Here is a 13,142-nt window from a genome sequence, read left to right on the forward strand (position 1 = left end):
AATAACCATTCAATGTTAACTCCTGCAGAAACGTACTAGGGAGAGAGATGATCGTGTCTGCTGCTATAAATTCCCATTTTGAGGCATACTTGATTATTGTATCGTTAAGCATGAAAAAGGGGGTGTACCAGCAATACTTATCTTTTTTTGCCTCCCATCAACAGGCAGTTCAGGATCATGAGCTGTTCACATAAGCAAAACCACATCAAAAAAAGACAAGTATAAAAAAAAAAAAAAACGAACACTTGCTGTCAGCCTGCAGCTATTATAAATGAGTAATTTATAAGCATGTAATTTACAGAATGTGTGTAGAAGCACATTTAATGCTGATACAAAGACATCTTAGATATTTAATGAGGTTTTTATAGCATATTGTGCTAAGTTTAATGCAGGCATGTAGGTATAGCTTCCTCAGCAATCACTAAGGATTGGTTAAGGGTGTTTTCTTTCTTTTGATTGTAAGTCTGAAAAATATGCATTTAAATAGGACCCTAGGTAAATTTACATAATTATTTCAAATCTGTCAATGTCTATTCTTTGGACATGATCATTCTCCAATGTGTGGAGGTTACATTAGTTACGAGGAGCTTTTTTGTTGTTGTTGTTGGGTTTTGTTCTTTTTTTAAAAAAAAAAAAAAACTAACAATGTTACCATGATTAGAAAACAAATACTCTATTTAATGGATGGCTTGATCTTTCAGGAAAATGCTGAGAGGCATCCAAGGGAGAAAGGTCTACTTACCATAAAACACATTTTCAGTATATTTGTTTTTTATTATTATTTATTTATGTATGTGCATTTGCATGAAAACATGGCTAAGAAGCTAATAAAACTCTTTCTCTCTGCATAACCCCCTCCACCACCTTGGTATTTTAAAAACCTCCTGTGGTGACTAGGGTCCAAATCCTGTCAACACTTACACACATTCTTAATCTTTCAAACAAACCCATTGATTTCTGTGAAGTAATCTACTGTAGTACAGTGCAAAACATGCATAAGTGTTTGCAAGACTGGGGCCAGATGATCATTTCCAGATGAGTGTGTACTGTAAAGAGAGAAGTGGAACCAGTACTCCTGGAAGAAGTGAATTTCAAGGAAGTGAATTCAGCCTAAGGTTATACCACTCAACAGTGGCTTTGCCTGGTGGAGCTAGAATGCAGGACAACTTTTGCCACTGCATCTCAAGAAGAGAAGCTACTGGTATAGCGCCTCAGAGGGAATCTGAGAGAAACAAGAGCAATGGTTTTATGTGCTGACCCTGAAAGGATTCTCTCCTTGGGATGCTGCTGACCAAGATGGCAAAGCAGAGATGATTTATTTCTCTATGGTATCAGCTGTGACTCCAGTCCTTATAAAAGGGCTCATTTTTATCTGAATCCACAGACTAAATTTTGGTACAGTTGTCTTCAGGGGCAAGTAAAGACCACTGTATGTACTGGATCAAAACTGTCAGCTTTTGAAGTGTGCTTCTTTTTCGTGATCACAGTAACAGAGAACAAAGCAAGTGTAAAAAATGCTGATAAGGTATATTAAAGATTTTAAGTCTATTTCCTCTTCATTCAGAGGTAACTTTTGCTGATCATTCTGTAGGAAATCACATCTGTTCACATTTTGCTCTGAGTAAGGAAAGATAGATGGGTGTTTTAACATGGGTCTGATCAAGTATGTTAGAAATGGGCTGGCAGACAAAAAGCACATTTCCGCGTGGTGGTGTATTTTACATTTTTATTTGAAGGTCCCTGGGAAGACATCCCATCTGGGATGGTCACAATCACTTGGGAATTTTTTCCCAATTTATCAAAGCCAACAGAAATTCATGGGAACACAAAAGAAGAAGGATCAGTCTTTCTTTACTGACAGAAAAAGATTAAATTTGCAAAGGAGATAGCTGTGTTCCTCTGAGATGTTCTCAATCACAATTTTATCACCAGAAGAAGCAGACATTTTTGACCCTGCAACAAATACACATAAACTTCTGAGAGCCAGATTTTGCTCCATATCTGGAGAGACCTGGAGAGAAAAACATGAAACCTGGCAGTTTCATTGCACCATAGTGCACACAAAGCTCCTTCTGAGTTACAGTCTACTATCCAGTGTCAACAGAATTCAAAACCTCAGAGTAAAATTCAACTTAAATCACGGAGTTTCATATGGTTCTGGGTTTAGTTGAGGTTTTTATGTGCAGTTTCCAGCTAAATTCATAAGTCAGGCCATCATTTCCCAACTAAACTTTTTCCAAAGGTCCCAGAATCTCAGGGAATCTTTAAACAGACACTGACCTGTGATTCAGGTTTCCTATGCAACATGGAGCCAAGTGAATTTTCTCTGTGTGGTTTGGAGTTTTGCTGAGGATCCTTCACATGGTGAGGCCTGCATGCACATGCCTTCCTAATTCTGTTGTTGTTTGCACCATTCCAGATAAAAGGCAATAAATAACAGGATTGTTGACACTGTTGTCTTCCTTCATGTCTCTGTTTATAACTGTCAGGTAACATGCAGTCTGCTATCAGATACAGTTGCTGACCACCACAAACAGAATTTGCACGAGGAACCTGAAAAATAAAGAGAAAGCAAAAGTATGAGGAAGAATAGTTTTTGATTGGATACTAAAGCTAAGTAAACATGATGTGTAATTTGTCAAAATGTAAATACAAGCAATGCCAACATATCTTGTTCCTCTAGAATGATATATTTTACCAGAGGGATATTTTAGATATTCCACTTTGTGCCAAGGTAAGTTTAATACCTCTCTAATCTACAACATATGGGTCTTATGACATTACATATTATTTGCATCACCAATAAAACAGCTCATTAATCAAACATGCCACTATAACCTCCAACAGTATAAACTGAAAAATGTGGGTTTTAAAATATTTTTAAGTGGAATTATTTGCTTAAAATACTCCCTTTTGGTACAATAACCATCTGTTAATTTTAACACTGGTCAAGCATACCAAAGATTATTATAAGACTTTGTTTAATTGAAGTCTTCACTGGAAGAAAAAAAAAACACACTGTGAATGCATTTTCTTTCCAATTTTCTGATGTTTTTGTTTATTCTTTCATCAGTGTGGAAGTTCAGAATAGGATCATTGTGAAGTAAACAATATCTATTCTCTGTGTAATTATATGCTATTTTACTCAAGCAAGGTCATTCTATTTTGAATGAAAACCAAGTTTGTACATGAATAGATCATTTTCTCCATAAAATCTCATACTGTAATGAAACGTTTGTGTGAAATAGGAAAATATATGCACTGTTCAGAACTCTCAATTCAGCTTTTGGCTTGCAACAGTTTCAGAGTCAGAAAATAGACATGAAAGTATTTCAGGTAGAATTTATAAGCATTTCAACATAAAACACATCAATTTAAGACAATAGGAATGGCTTTTCTCTTAAACAAAGACAAGCGATCTGAACTTTGTTTTTATTACTGTATTACAGAAAGTGAATATTCAAAAAAGCATTTTGCATGCATTTGCATTAATCAGTCTGGCAAGTGTCAGTGCCCAGGTGAACACGGATTTTGCTGGTCTCTATCCAAACAAAAAAAAATCTACCCCTTTGTCTATCAGATTTCATCTCCAGTACTTAAATAGGGCCTGAATCAAAAAGCATTTAAGAGTAGAGTTGGCTTTGGCACGTTTACTAAGTCCTTTTTAAAATAATGAGAAAGCGAGATTATAAGTAAAGATTTTCTAACCAGGAATAGTTTGCCAAGTCAAAGGTATAGTTATCTTCATGACAGCTATTAGTTGACAGTCATAAAAGTACATCTAAAGAAATGTGGCTAAAAGTATGGGAGAAGAGAGAGTGTGTGTGAATGTCTGTGAATAACCATTATCACTGTAGACTCTATTCATGATTTTCATTTTCACAGCTCACATAATCTCTCAATTTTAGTCTCCTGTCTGTAAAACAAGCACAACAATACCATTCTGATTAGAGTGATGTGAGACTAAAACATTCATGAGGCACTTTCAGAACCTACAATGAAAGGCACTATAAAATCACAAAGTGTTACTGCTGTTTATTAGAAAGCACATCCCATTAAAACTCTCTAACACTTTCCATTACAGTGATTATTTTGAAAACAAAACACTGGTCTCATTAAGTACAGCCAAGCTTTATTCGGCCGAAATGAGAACCCTGAAATTTCATCTAGTACTCAAAGAGACTTTTAAAATTTCAGAAAAAGCTCAAGAACCTATTTTTGCAAATTTAAGATGAGTCAAATATAACCAAACTGAGAGCTTATTCTGCAAATGCTTAAACACGTACTTGGGTTTAGGAAGGTTTCCAGTGAGGCTACTGAAATGTATAAATTTAAGCAAGTACATCGCTGTTTGTAGACTCAGAGTCTAAGAAAACTTTTCTTTTTTAATTATTTTTAATAATTATGGTTTAATAATTATAGAACTGAAAATTATATCAATTAATTATTTTCCTGCTGGAAATACTTCAAAACTCCCTAGATATTTTAATACCTAAGAATTCATCAAAAATCATATTTTCCAAAACATCAGTACAAGTACACTAAGCCAGCCAAGAGAGGATGAAAAGGACTGAAAAAAGTGAAATTTACACTGGGTGTCTGCCTAATGTAAATTTTCATTAGGTGTCATGCTATCCAATTATCGTGAAATAATAAAATACACCCAAAGAGTGCTATATTTTTTACCTCTGGGTTCTGATGAAACACACAAGCTGTTGGAGTAATATTGTCATCAGAAACCCCTGATAAAAATATAGTTGCATTTAATACAGTTGATTGCAGTTTCCTCTCTCTCAATTGCAAATCTAACGCAGAGTATCACGAGAGTCACTAAATTATATAACTGCTCATGCAAAACCACACGATACCCGTAGTGGCCCCTCATAAATCTGGAATGTTTTGCTGTCTCCTCCCCTTCTTAAATATCCAGAGTTGGCTATATTTCTTTTCAAATGTTTTATTTAAGTGTACCAATCTTTTTCTCCACTGCTGTCTGTCAAGTTACCATTGAGGTAAAGGTTCAGTATCGGTCACTGTGCATAGCAGGAAAGCAAAGCCTGCAGACAATACTTGCCATCAGCAAGAGGTAGAGTTGAGCTGCCTGCTTCTGAAACCTAAATATGGCAAAAAGGAACAAGTACAATGTTTCAGAGAACCAGTCTGTGGTAGCTTGGATTTAAAAAGAATGTCTCAATGGAAAACACTTAAAGTTTTGCTATTGTTTCTAAATAACAATAAAACACATAATAAAATCTCCACTATATGAAAAAATAAACAAAGTATACCCCACAAGAGCTGAGAAAATTAGTTGTATTTTTCCCATCAAAAAAATGCCAATCCATAAAAAAAAAAAAAAAATCCAGAAATGTATCAATTTCCATGAACTTTGACCAGAACACATGGAAGGTTGCAGTGAGTTAAGGCAAGGTAAAAGCTGCTAACAGCTCTATTTTCTCATTGAAAAAAAAAAAAAAAAAAAAAAAAAAAAGAATCTTGCCATCTCTGTCTTTCTCAAAGCATTATTTTTCTTAAAATGCCATATTTTCTGACTGCCCAGGTCCCCAGCAGCCAGTAGAGGACACTCATTAAGAGCTTGCTTTACCTGGCCCTTGAATAGCTGCTTCATGATGAGGACTAACCAGACAGCTTCTTTGAGGGGTAAGAGAAAAGCATGGTTTTATTCCTCTAAGCTATGCAGTGTAGCCTATCAAATGTTCTGCAGTGGGGACCTGTTCTCTTCCTCTCGAGGGATTTCTGTTCTCTGTGATGTGACTTCACGCGCAGTGGCTCATGCAGATCTTAGCAGGTGACACCAGGGCTTTGCTGGAAGGAGCCTGGCGTTACCTGTACTTGCAGGTAAATGGTAGATAAATTAGGTGGCAGTACAGAGCTGGTCACACAATTATCTCCTAGTGCTCCCAACACCTACATCCAGCCCACCTCTGAACATGGCCTTTTGTTCAGTCACTTAATGAGAGGAGTTTGGTTTTGAGTGCATGCTTAAAATGAAGGGTCTCTTTAGACATGCCATGTCTGTTCATACAGATCATCCCTGACGCACCCCAGGGTGTCTCCCCTGTGGAAAAAAATATCATTAAGAATGAAATCTTGACCTTTTTTCCCACTTGTGCTTTGACATCTTTTTTAATCTGTTCAGATTCTCTCCCTGTCTTGACAGTGCACTTACATTTTCTTCCAAGATACAGCCTGCGAAATCTCTTAAATTCAGAAATTACAGGGGAGAAAATATCTGTAGACAGATCTCTATCTCTACTGCACCACCACCTACTGCTTGCTTCACATCTTCCCAGTATTTTTCAGGTTTAAGAAAAGTACTTTTTCTTTTTTCCTATCTGTTGTTTTCAGAGCTATATCGTAGAACACAGCTGAAACTCTTGCTAACTTTATATGTTCAGTGCTGAGAACTACAAGCAGACAATAAAAGCAAACAACCAAAACAAGCCCCCCTATCAAGTGCCACCGTGTCAGAATTTCCACACATATGAGTGGTTATATTTCACCATAATTTTGTGGACCTGCACAAAATACACCTGGGCGTGTCTTCATGAAACCATTCAATCTACCCTTCTCACATCAAGATCAGCCATATCTAAACCATCCATCACCTTTTCTTTGACTTCCTTAAATTCCAGTTGTACAGATTTCATGTCACCTGAAACACATGTTGATAAGAAAGTGCTTGTTCACTTGCTGTGTTTTCCCCCTCTTTCTCTCTATTGCTGTTAAAGAAAATTCACAGTTGCTTGCCCTAAGTGCAGGGATATGATACAAGTTTTAGTACTCTAGGTCAGTTGTGGTAAATTAAATTATTTTTCTACCACACTCTTGATGCCCAGGCTAAAGAGAGTTGAAGGGGCACTCAAGAAACTTTTTTTGAAGACAAAAGAAGGTTAGTGCCATAGAAAGAATTCTTTTTGGTTTAATATATATATATATATATATAATTTTAAAAATCACTTCTCCAAAGCAGTTTTCCTTTTTGCTACCACCTGGAAGAAGGAAACCTGCATTTCAGCTGTGCAGTCTGAGAAGTATGTCAGTATTTTGAATGTAGTCAAAACGTACTCATTAAAACTCTTGATTTTACAGCCTTGATCCTATCAAGACAAAATATGACTGTCTCTCTTCCTTCCCTATGTACAAAAATTTACATAGAGACCTATACAATTTCACTGCTTACCAATTCATTTTGGACTCTGTTCCAAAATTATCTTTTGATAATTGTATTTTTGGGAGAGGAAGAGGGGAAGTTGAGTAATAAGTTCCACGGACTCCTTTCAGTCTGAGACATTGCCTCTTACCTCTATTCTGCTTCAATAAACTCTAAAAAACATGCAATCTTCACTTTCCTTCACCCAAATTCCTTTCTGTTCTCAGTATCACTCTATGAAACATTAGTCCTTTTTTTTCCAGCCATTAGTCTTCATCTCCTACATTTATTTTTCTGCAAAACATTTGTTCTGTAAGGAGGATCCCACATACACACAAGATAAATCCGATCTTTCTCCTGCTCAGGTATCCTCTTCTGCCACCCTCCTTGTCCTATCCAGTTACAACAGTTGTCTGGGACCTTACAGGGAAGCTCCTTACAGCAGAAAATAGTTAGATGGAGTCTGAGGATGTTACTTAGCCTATCTGCTTTCGTTTATGTGCATTTGTTAAATGAGGCAGTCACACAGCATTAAAGGTCCGTATGAATCTCAGCCCAGACTATCGTTCAGCATCAAGGGGGACTTTCTTTCTCGGCAAGTGGCCTTTAAGAGACAAAGGAAAGTTAACATTGTTGTTTTTTTTTTTTTTTCTTGTTAACATACCCTCTTTCTGTACCTATCTCAACCTTGAACGTTGCTTCACTTAAGCAGCTTCATTGCTGATGGTAGAAAAGACATAATACTGGCTGAATTACCGGAGACAAATCTGAGATAGCTTTAGCAATCAAACTAGGGAATTAACTAACCCCAAGAAAACCTTAGAAACATCATTTCAGTCACTGGACAATACAAGTTTGGTGAGCAGCTGGCTGCAGCTCTGTTCTGTGCCAAAATACTTATAGTTCTCTCTGTTTGTTAGCTCTGCCTTTGGATTTTCTGTGCCATTTCAGGACCTATTAAGGTCATATATTTTAACAATGATGATTTTACAATCAAATATACAATGCATGAATTCATGGTGGCCAAACCCTAATGCACTCTCAAAATGCTAACGCTTAGGGAAATAGTCCAGAGGGGATTTTTGCCATAATATTTATTATAGCAATACCATAGATTCTGTTAGCAAAACCACTGCTGTGTCAGCATGTTCTGGAAAAAATAATAAAATGAACTATAAATAAAATACATAAATTTAATTAAAGATTAAATCTGTAGGCAGAAACCCCTCCTTAAAAGGGACTATAAATATGGTTTTTGTTGTTTTATCTTTGTGATGTATCTTGTTTTTCCCTCCAATTTTTATTTTATTAATCCTGCTGCATAATTACAAACATAGTAATTATTCAGAAGATAAATGGATAGGTTTACAAAATCACTGTTTACAAAGCTATTCATCTAATAAGTAACCCAATCCTTTCTATAATAATTCTAAAAAAACACACCACAGAGGCAGTCATATCAAAAAAGTGAATCTCTCCTGCATTTTTTGCTTGTTGCTTTACAATAGATTTTTTTGCTTTTCTATTTTTCTTTTTTAATTTTTTTTTCTTTTTTTATTGTAAACAAGATAACTTGTTATTCTTGGCATACACAATGAATAACATTTAATAAACATAAGAGAAACATTTAAACACGTATCATTATTTTAATATAATTGCTCATAGATCTGAAGTGTTCCCCATTTCCCTGGGCTGCCTGTAGAGACACCTCATTTCATCATCAGTTTGTGCTATAATTCCATTCTTTCCTAAAATTTCTCATGAAAGGCCCATATTTATGCTTATGACAGAGACACACTATTATATATAATCAAAGCTGCTGTTCCTGTAGATATTACTATTTATTTTTTTTGGAAATGTGGCTGATAACTTTTAGGATACTGTCAACCAAATTCAGCTGATTGCTTTCCAGAAGACAGCTTGCTCTGCAGGCATCTGGATGTAGGGGATGTTAGGTGTCTCTGACCAGCTTCAGGAGTCCAAGCTGGCTGAAGATTAGGTTTGTAACCTAAGGCATGAGACATTTTTTCAAGAGATCTCTCTTTCTAGGTACTAAACACTGTAGAGAAAGTAGAAGGCTGTAAGGAAGGTGGGTGTTGTTTCTCTTCAGCACTGCAAAGTGCAAAAGCAGAGAAGGGAGCAACACTGCTAATTAAGACACCAAGAGTTGCCCTTGTCTGGAAGGCCTGGCGGCATCCCTAGCTGCAGGACTCCTCGGCCAACCTGGAGGTGCTCTAAGAGTCTGAGGAACCAGTGGCTGAGATGGTAGCCTTAATTTTCAATAAAAAATAAACCACAAAAGAAAAGGACAAGGGTGGTTTATATTTTGATCTCAGTGTCAAAAGAGCAGTCAAGAACAGCCTAAGAGAGATGTTTATCAGGCATATTTGTGGCACCAGGCCACTGCTTCATGTTGACATTGCTGTGGGAAATCTGAACCCGAGACTGCCAGCTGAACAGTTGCAGGCATTCGGTGATCTGGATTCATGAAGAAGTTGGTGAATGTTTGGCATCCTTTAAGAAACATCTGTAAATTTACCAAAGATCATCTGTAAATTTGCCAAAGAGGGCCTCAACTCATAGAAGCTAGTCAGTAGCCAGGTGCTGGCAGCAGCAAGTGAGTAGGAATCTTATCTAATTTCTAACATTTATGAGATGATGGAGGTAATGTGAAAGTCCTCTGAGGTCCTCTACTCCTATTTTTCTTCTGATGGCAAGGGTTCAGAAGGAAAATTGTGCGTCAGAGATTAGCACTTTATTGTCAAGGATGAAACCTTGTTCCCACTTCCAGTGCTTTGATTTAAACATGCCAGTGTGAGATAGTCATGGTCCAGAGACGGCTGAACATATGAGCCTGACAGATGACAAGGGCGAGAATTTGGCACATGAGAGCCATCCAGCAGTGAGGTGTGGGCAAGGGTTAGTGCTCAGACATACACACATGGCCATGACATGTGTGAAAAATCTGACATGTGAACAAAGTCCATTGAAGTTTAGGAACCTTTTACAATCTGATGGATACAGACAACAAATGTGTGAAAGAAATGCCAAATCACTGACAGGCACTTGACTGCACAGAGAAGCTTTAAATGCCTACAATAGGAGCTGAATCCCAGACCAGAAGCTTGGGGATGTGAATCCCAATCTTATCACTGCACGTAAAGAGCAATTAGCTCCTGAAAGGCCTGTCTTGTTAAGAGCTTTGTGGGTTTATGTAACAGAAATAAATGTGGTACTTAAACATAAAAGAGGTCTTATAGTTTTATTAATGGGATAATAAAACAATAAAACCAGTAACGTGTTAATACGTTAGTATGAAGCATGTGCGGACAAGGTAATAAAAATGTTTAAGTATCCACTGTGCTTAAAAGATATTACTGCAATCAGATTTTTGACATCACACATTTTGAGACAGAAGGTCAAGTTTTAATGCTAATGCATTGTGTTAATTTCAAAATTAAATTTACTGCCTGACAGATAAAATAAGGTATCCTAAGCACATTATGGACTCCAAAACCATATGTAATTAAGAGATGAGTAATGACAGGAGCATTTAGGAGCTAACTGCCTGTTTGTAGGAGAGGCAAGGAACTGAGGGCAGTTTTCACAAAATAAAGCTTCTGGTATCTATAATTCTCCTAACTCCTGCAAAGTCAGTGAGATTTTAAGTATGTAAGAAACTAGAAAGTTCAAATTATTACTTGATTTTCTTAGAGTGGGAAATTGTGTCTTGTTTCTTTCTCTTGTCCAAGTACATAAGTACTTCCTATAATAATGTCAATACATTTAATAACTTTCATTTGAATGTTTAGAGAGCTAAATGTAGTACACGCATACAGGTATTTAGTGGATGTGTTGTTAGAACGTTTGTTTGTTTTCCACCAAGCAGCCAATTGATTCTGTTCTCATTTGGTTAAGAATCATTAACACTAAGACACGCTTCACCTTAAGGGCAAGAAAAGTAAAATAAGGCATCATGAAGAGAATGTGCCCTGCAGTGTATGTCTTCATGCTAGTCACTGCACTAGCGCCATTGTGCAGCTGCATCTGAGCTTGCCTTAAATCAGTTAGTTCAGGAATTGGCAGCAGTTTACCAGTAACAGCACGGAGCTCAGCACTAGCAAAAGCCCAGCCACTTGCCCTGCAGGAATGTTCTTCAGGTTGGATCCAGGTTACCACAGCTCATGGTGTTGGAGCTAGTTAGCTGAAAACAAATCACTGCAGCTGCACTGTGCTGATGTCATTAGGCACCTGTCCTGTTAGAAGATGGTACTCTGATCCATTAAGTACACAAATTGTATGATTGTATTCCTTCTGTGAAGAACATCCAGTTGGGAAAAAAAAGGAAAAGAAAAAAGAAAAGGAAAAAAAAAAAAAGGAAAAGGGAAAAGGGAAAGGAAAAAAAAAAAAGTAATTTGTGCTCTCACTCTGTTAATTTAGGGAGATGTGAGAAGAATATCCAATGTCAAGGGCTGCAGCAAGAAGTGTTGCAGAATATGGCTGTTTCTCCCTCTGCTATTTCATCTCCCTTTCACACTGTTATCCCATACTACATTCCCATCTCTCCTGTGCTGGCAATTACTCCTGCTGCCCTGTGCCTGCCTGTAAGCATCATGCTCCCCTTCCTCCAGCCGTAAGACCTCTCCCACCAGCCTCTCTGGCAGCTGCCACCACCTCCATGCAGAACCTCTCAGCAGGGAGTGTTAAACAAGTGGTAAGGATGGCCAGATCCTCTGACTGTTGTCCAGGAAAAGTGGCATTGGTTTTACCACTAGCAAGTCATGTATCTTAGTACCACTCTGATGTACAAAACATCACCTTTCACGAGAAGAATGTCTAGAGAGCTGACCCCTCTCACACTTTTTCTAGCAGCAGCTTGACCTATGACTCTTTTTGCTATACTATTCAGACTCATAAATATTTTATTTGTTTCTCTCAACAGAGCAACAACACGTCCTTTTCTCTGTCCAGGTTTAAACAGAAAAAGATGCATCACCATACCTTGTGCTGGGTCTCAGCTGGTAAGCTCAGTATGAGAACACCATTCACACCTGATAAAGGAGGAACACCCTGCATGTGGCACAAAGCAGGCGCTGGGGGCAAGCTGACACCACAGTGCCACACTCCACCAATGCAGAAATGTGTCTGAGCATGAAAAGAAGTCAAAACTGAGGTCCTAGAGGGACCATTAATATCATACACTTAGTCCAGTTACATACTCTACAGCTAGGCTGAAGCTGAAGCAGAAATTTGAGAACCATAATTTTGGCTTGCAGACATGAATTCCTTCCATTAACTATATTAGATGCCTAGACTGGGGCTTCAAAACACAAAACTCTCCCTGTTTTTTTTGATGACTTCATGCCCAGAGCACTAGCTTTTGTAGTTTGTATTCTGAGGTGGCTGAAAATTTGGAATAGCAATAGTTACCATAGATCATGGAAAAATGTGGTTATATGAGCCCTTTAAAGATCATCTCTTCTCATCATCATACCTCCAGAGAGGTATTGTATACACTTACTTACTGACAGATGTTTCCCTAATCAAGGTCTGCAAGGATGCAAGCACTACATCTTCACACAATCCACTCTAATACTTCACTATCGGCACAATGGATTTGTTTTTATAAATACCTAACCTAGTAAATATCTAATAGCTAACCTTTTTATAAATACCTAATACCTAACCTGGATTGTTCTTGGTGAAGTTCAGTACTTATACAGATGTACACTGAACTGTATAGCCCTTTGGATCTGATTTGCTTTGATTTCTTTATCAGCAAAATCAAGAAAATATCATTTGAGCTGCAACTGCTTTTACACCAACTTAATTAGGTCTCTGTAAAAAAGAATACACTTTTGCATCATATACCCAGATTTTTATGTTCTTTGTGATTCCTGTAGAGAAATGTGTTTTCAACCTTTTCATCCCCCAGAAAAATCCCAAACTCTGCTCTGTAGAAGCTGAATAG

At 37.4% G+C, this 13,142-nt stretch overlaps 1 long non-coding RNA gene across 1 annotated transcript in view; it reads right to left on the minus strand.

The window, feature by feature from the left end:
* LOC106033852 (uncharacterized) overlaps window positions 1–2,658 on the minus strand; it is a 138,298-nt gene extending 135,640 nt beyond the window's left edge. Inside the window, exon 1 of the long non-coding RNA XR_007165754.2 lies at window positions 2,281–2,658. This is a non-coding gene — a long non-coding RNA (uncharacterized lncRNA). The remainder of the gene's footprint in view (window positions 1–2,280) is intronic.
* Window positions 2,659–13,142: the final 10,484 nt, after the last annotated feature.

The sequence above is a fragment of the Anser cygnoides genome, chromosome 5 (assembly GCF_040182565.1).
Source record: "Anser cygnoides isolate HZ-2024a breed goose chromosome 5, Taihu_goose_T2T_genome, whole genome shotgun sequence".
Lineage (NCBI taxonomy): Eukaryota > Metazoa > Chordata > Aves > Anseriformes > Anatidae > Anser > Anser cygnoides.